Here is a 6132-nt window from a genome sequence, read left to right on the forward strand (position 1 = left end):
TCCTGGAGGATCTCTTCAAAACAGGAGAAAATAATTAAGGAGAAAAACGGGGTGGAAGGACAAGCACTATGATCTAGGCAAGATTTTACTGGGCAGGGAAATGACTTAGCAGAGTCTCCCAATTCTCCTGATTAGCTATTCTAAATCATTGGCCTACCATGTTAGGACTTAAATCGGGTTTTACACAGCAGCATGAAAACAGATGTACAAATTTATCATGTTTTGAGCTTTAGGACTTAATCATTCTTTACCAAAGATCCCTAAAAATCCCAGATGTGTTTAATCTGCTCCTCTTGGAATCTGTGCCACAGAGGTGGGCAAAGCAGGCAAAGTATAGAAAGGCACCGGCTTCAGGAAGCCCCCTGGAAGGCCCAGTGAGTGTTAAATGACTGAGCTGCCATCATCCACTGGCTCCCACAACTGCTGGAGCTCTTGGCTGGTCTTCTCCCAGATGCAGAGACGGCTGAAGCAGCTGGAGATTCATCTAAGGCCCCATGAATTATAGCTCTGGCCTGGGTTCATTCTTCATTACTCAGAGGAAATATTTAACTCTGTTTTTTCCCTCTCAGCCACCCACTCTGTTTTTGACTCTGGGGCTAAGCGTTTAAGTAGAAGTCTCTCTGGTGCTAACTCCTGTATTTGTTCCCTTAGATGCTAGGAAATTAGAGCAAAGAGTCTTGATTTGGCTTGGACAAACTCAACAAACAATAGTTCCAGGCTGCCTCCTTTCACCCTGAATCCCCCTTAGGCAGTCTTAAATAACAGCCACCGCCCCTCCTCAAATCTCAGGCTCCCTGATTCAATCATTTATTGTATCGATTTACACACACGCCCCAGTGCAAATTACTCGGGAACTCTTGGCTATTCTGTGTATAGCTGCACCTTTAGCCTTTAGGCTGGTTGAAGGAGAATGCCTAAAATGGAGATGAGATGGATGCTAAATCCTCAACTCCTGTCTAGGGATTTAGAAAGCAATTAGTTTTCCTGCCAAAAGCTTCTATCTCCTCTACTCTTCCTAGTATGCCCCTTTTCCCACCACCATCAACGAAGAGTAGCTTCAAGATTGAGCCTGACCTTGAGCCTCAGGCCCCCGCCCCATCTCCAGCAAAGGACCACCTCCAGGCTCCTGCATGCCAGACGAGGTCCCAATACGAAATTCATTGCTCTCCCAGGTAGCATGGTTTCTTCCATTAGCTCATCCTCCCTCCTAATAAAAATACTTGACATATACAAAATACCATATGATTGGTAAATAAGTTGATATATATTATCATTCCATCCTTACAAAACTACTTGCAGAGGGGAGCGATGGGACAGGAGTTATTAACATCTCCTTTTTGAGTAAGAAGAACTAAGACTCAGAGTTTGAGTGACTCGACAAAGATCACCTCATCACTGAGCAGCAGATGTATGACTGAAACACTCCTCCCCTGTTAAATTCCAGCCCTGTTGACTCCTCTGACCTCAGCTGCCTTTCTTCTGGTAAGACCATCCTTTTTCCATTTTCATTTTCCCATTCTGACTCATACCATGGGTGCACCCCAGTATCATACACTTCCAGCCACACTCAGCTCTTCCCCATTTTCCTCCCATACACATGCTCCTCACACTCTTCGAACACATGCTCATAAGCTAGTTGAAATAGAATTCATGAGAATCCAATGAATTGCCTTTAAGCTGAGCCTACTGTGGGTCAACAGTTAGCTTAATGGCCCTAAAGTGACTTGGCCCACTGTCTTTGGAGCATCAATAAGAAGCCACAGAAAACACCAATGGAGCATTTTTCCCACTGCATTCATTTTTGCTTTGCTGCCTGTGCACTAGGGCATGGATATGGTTTGGATCTGTGTCCCCACCCAAATCTCACGTCAAATTGTAATTCCCAATGTTGCAGGTGGGGCCTGGCAGGAGGTGATTGAACCATGCGGGCGGATTTCCCAGGTGATGCTGATCTTGTGATAGTGAGTGAGTTCCTGTGAGATCTGGTTGTTTAAAAGTGCCTGGCACCTCCCTCTTCTCTCTCTCTTGCTCCTGCTCTGGCCACATGATGTATGTGCTTCCCTTTCACATTCCACCATGAGTGTAAGTTTTCTGAGGCCTCCCCAGAAGCGAAGCAGATGCCAGCATCATACTTCCTGTATGTTCTGTGGAGCCATGAGCCAGTTAAACCTCTTTTTCTTTATAAATTACCCAGTCTCAGGTATTTCTTTATAGCAATGAGAGAACAGACTAATACAGACACTAAAGGAACTCAACTCACTGGATATCAACATAGATCACATGGGCTCTAATGCAGCAATCCTTAACCATCTGGGTCCTTGGAGAATGCCATAAACATTGTGAAACCTCATCCCTGACAAACACCCAGGCACATGTACATATGAAATTCTGCCCACAATTTTGGGAGATTTGCAGCCTCTCGGAATTTTGTTCTTTAACTCCTAGAAGCTTAGAAAGACCTGCCCATCAACAAAAGCCAAAATTGACAAATGGGATCTAATTAAACGAAAGAGCTTCTACACAGCAAAAGAAACTACCATCAGAGTGAACAGGCAACCTACAGAATGGGAGAAAATTGTTGCAATGTACTCATCTGACAAAGGGCTGATATCCATGACCTACAAAGAACTCAAACAAATTTACAAGAAAAAAACAAACAACCCCATCAGAAAGTGGGCAAAGGATATGAACAGACATTTCTCAAAAGAAGACATTCATACATGCAACAGACACATGAAAAAATGCTCATCATCACTAGCCATCAGAGAAATGCAAATCAAAACCACAATGAGATACCATCTCACACCCGTTAGAATGGCAATCATTAAAAAGTCAGGAAACAACAGGTGCTGGAGAGGATGTGGAGAAATAGGAACACTTTTACACTGTTGGTGGGACTGTAAACTAGTTCAACCATTGTGGAAACAGTGTGGCGATTCCTCAAGGATCTAGAACTAGAAACACCATTTGACCCAGCCATCCCATTACTGGGGATATACCCAAAGGATTATAACTCATGCTGCTATGAAGATGCATGCACACATATGTTTATTGCAGCACTATTTACAATAGCAAAGACTTGGAACCAACCCAAATGTCCATCAGTGACAGACTGGATTAAAAAAATGTGGCACATATACACCATGGAATACTATGCAGCCATAAAAAAGGATGAGTTCATGTTCTTTGTAGGGACATGGATGCAGCTGGAAACCATCATTCTCAGCAAACTATTGCAAACACCACATGTTCTCACTCATAGGTGGGAATTGAACAATGAGATCACTTGGACTCCAGAAGGGGAACATCACACGCCGGGGCCCATTATGGGGAGGGATGGCATTGGGAGTTATACCTGATGTAAATGATGAGTCGATGGGTGCTGACGAGTTGATGAGTGCAGCACACCAACATGGCACAAGTATACATATGTAACAAATCTGCACGTTGGACACATGTACCCTAGAACTTAAAGTATAATATAAAAAAGAAAGAAAGAAAGACCTGCCCATGCCCAAAGAGGAGGAAAAGTTTATTCTCCCACTAGAAGTAAGTTGTGAAAATGCCTGAAAATGAAAAAGACCATGCCAGGACCTGAGCCTAACATACCAGCCCTTATATGACTGAGAGGTCAAGAGCAAGGATCAGTCTAACTCACTGCCAGAATTGCAGGTCAGCAAACCAGGGCCCAGTCCCAGCCCTATTTGAGGTTGCTTTATTTTGGGGTGCTGGTTAGAGTTTTGAATCCCCTACTCACAGAAGAGACAGAATAGTCTCATTATCATTAGTAATGACACATCAAGCCCACAGAGTGAATAACATTATTTAGGACTCTTGTAATCAGAAAGTATGATACAGTTCCTATTGCAGGAGCCTGCAATTTATTTGATTTGTTCCGCCAAGAAAAACTGAGGGGAGCTGCAGACTCTTACTTTCTTCATCTAGGTGAATTTAGGGGGTGGGCAAGTAGCCTGTGGAAACCCAGAGGCAGCAGCCCCTTGTGGTTTACACCCTACTGTCAATTCTCTCCCCCAGCACGCCCCTCTCCCCTGTACCCTCTTCAGTCCCTGTCTGGCCTCCCTGATGCCATGCTTTCTGCTGCTCTCTCTAATTCTTCTCATGCATCCTCACTCCCATCTCTCAAAATTTGCTACCAGTGTCTTCATTTATCCTAAGGTGAAAGAAGCTGATAAAAAGTGCATGCACAGCAATGGATTTCGTGTACTCACCCTGCTCTCATCCACCAGTCTTCTTTCTGAGCCCAACAGAGCCAGGATGGGAGAACTTCCATTTAGCAAGCTCTCAACCTCAAATGTTTCATCTGGCATCTCATTTAGAAATGTTGTGTGGGGCCGGGTGCGGTGGCTCACGCCTGTAATCCCAACACTTTGGGAGGCTGAGGCAGGCAGATCACAAGGTCAGGAGATCGAGACCATCCTGGCTAACACGGTGAAACCCTGTGTCTACTAAAAATACAAAAAATTAGCCAGACGTGGTGGTGGGCACCTGTAGTCCCAGCTACTCAAGAGGCTGAGGCAGGAAAATGGCATGAACCTGGGAGGCGGAGCTTGCAGTGAGCCAAGATCGGGCCACTGCACTCCAGCCTGGGCGACAGAGCGAGACTCCATCTCAAAAAAAAAAAAAAGTGTTGTGTGGAACGCTTAGCTCATCTGGTCCTCTCTTTTACTAATGGTCAATGCACATCATCTCACTTCAGATGGAATGTGTTTCACTCTAGAAGTGGGAGGTGAGTAGGCAATGGGAGTGAGCATCACGGACAGTCAATGAGACAGCATGGGCCCAAGAGGCAGGTACAATTTACAACAGAGCCTCCAGGAACCTGATATGCACGAGGCTTATAGATGTGAGTTTTCTCTGATCCTCAAGGACATTGGAAATTAAAGGGCAGACAACTCTGGTATTTAACTAAAGAAGAACATAAAACTAGTGTTTGAGCCTGGCCAGTCATAGAAGAAAAGCTGCTTCCGGCTGCCCTGGCTCAGGCCCACCTCCCACCTGCACACAGTTCCCAGAGCAGAGCCTGAGGCGCCCAGCAGACCCTACTGTTCTCCCACCATGGGTTCCCCAGTGCTCCACTGAGGAAACAGATATTGTCTCCTCCATAAAGGCCTTCCACATCATGCTTCCCCTCACTCTCTCCTCTCTGCACCTCTGTGCAGCCTCTCTTGTCATCGTTGAGAGCCAAGAGGTGATAGGATCCAGTAATGTCACTTCTTAGCCAAGCTGGCAAGAGCGGCCCAGCAACTTGCCCAATGCTTTCAAGCTGTGGTTGGTGAGACTCCAAAAGTCAAGTCACTCCAAGTGAAGATTCCCCCCTCCCTCTCCTTTTTCTCCCTGAACTAGCCAGGAACCGCCTCCTTCACATCGGTACCTCCCACCTTGACACTTTGAATCAGCCAGCAGGCCAACTGGAAGACACTTGACCACAGAACCCAACTGGGTAAAAGTCACTGCAATCAGCAAAGGAAAACCAGGAGTGCTTCCTGCTTCTGGAAAGGCCCCAGCTGTGGAGGGAAAGGAGACAGCAAGAAGGGTAACTGACAGGCAGATGTCACCTGTGCTCTAGGAAATGTGGAAAAGAAGAGAAATGGAGGAATGGGGGAAAATTCTGTTTCAGGCTAGGTAAGGACCCTCTGGATATCAAGGTGGCAATACATATGTGTGATGAAGCTCAGGCAGTGATGGGGGCCAGAAAGGCAGATTTGGGAGTCAGGTGCAGACGTGTGCAGTTGAAGTGGAAGTGAAAGCACATTGCTCGGCCAGATGTGGTGACTCACCCCTATAATCCCAGCACTTTGGGAGGCCAAGGCAGGTGGATCACTTGAGGTCAGGGATCCAAGACCAGCCTGGCCAACATGCTGAAACCCTATAGCTACTAAAAATATAAAATTTAGCTGGGCGTGGTGGCACAGACCTGTAGTCCCAGTTACTCGGGAAGCTGAGGCAGGAGAATTGCTTGAACTCGGGAGGCAGAGGTTGCAGGGAGGCAGAGGTTGCAGTGGTGTGCAGCAAGATCACACCACTGCACTTCAGCCTGGCGACGGAGTGAGACTCCATCAAAAAAAAGAAAGAAAAAGAAGGAAGGAAGGAAGGAAGGAAGGAAGGAAGGAA

This window comes from Rhinopithecus bieti, unplaced genomic scaffold (genome assembly GCF_001698545.2).
Source record: "Rhinopithecus bieti isolate Rb0 unplaced genomic scaffold, ASM169854v2 scaffold_5750, whole genome shotgun sequence".
Taxonomy (NCBI): domain Eukaryota; kingdom Metazoa; phylum Chordata; class Mammalia; order Primates; family Cercopithecidae; genus Rhinopithecus; species Rhinopithecus bieti.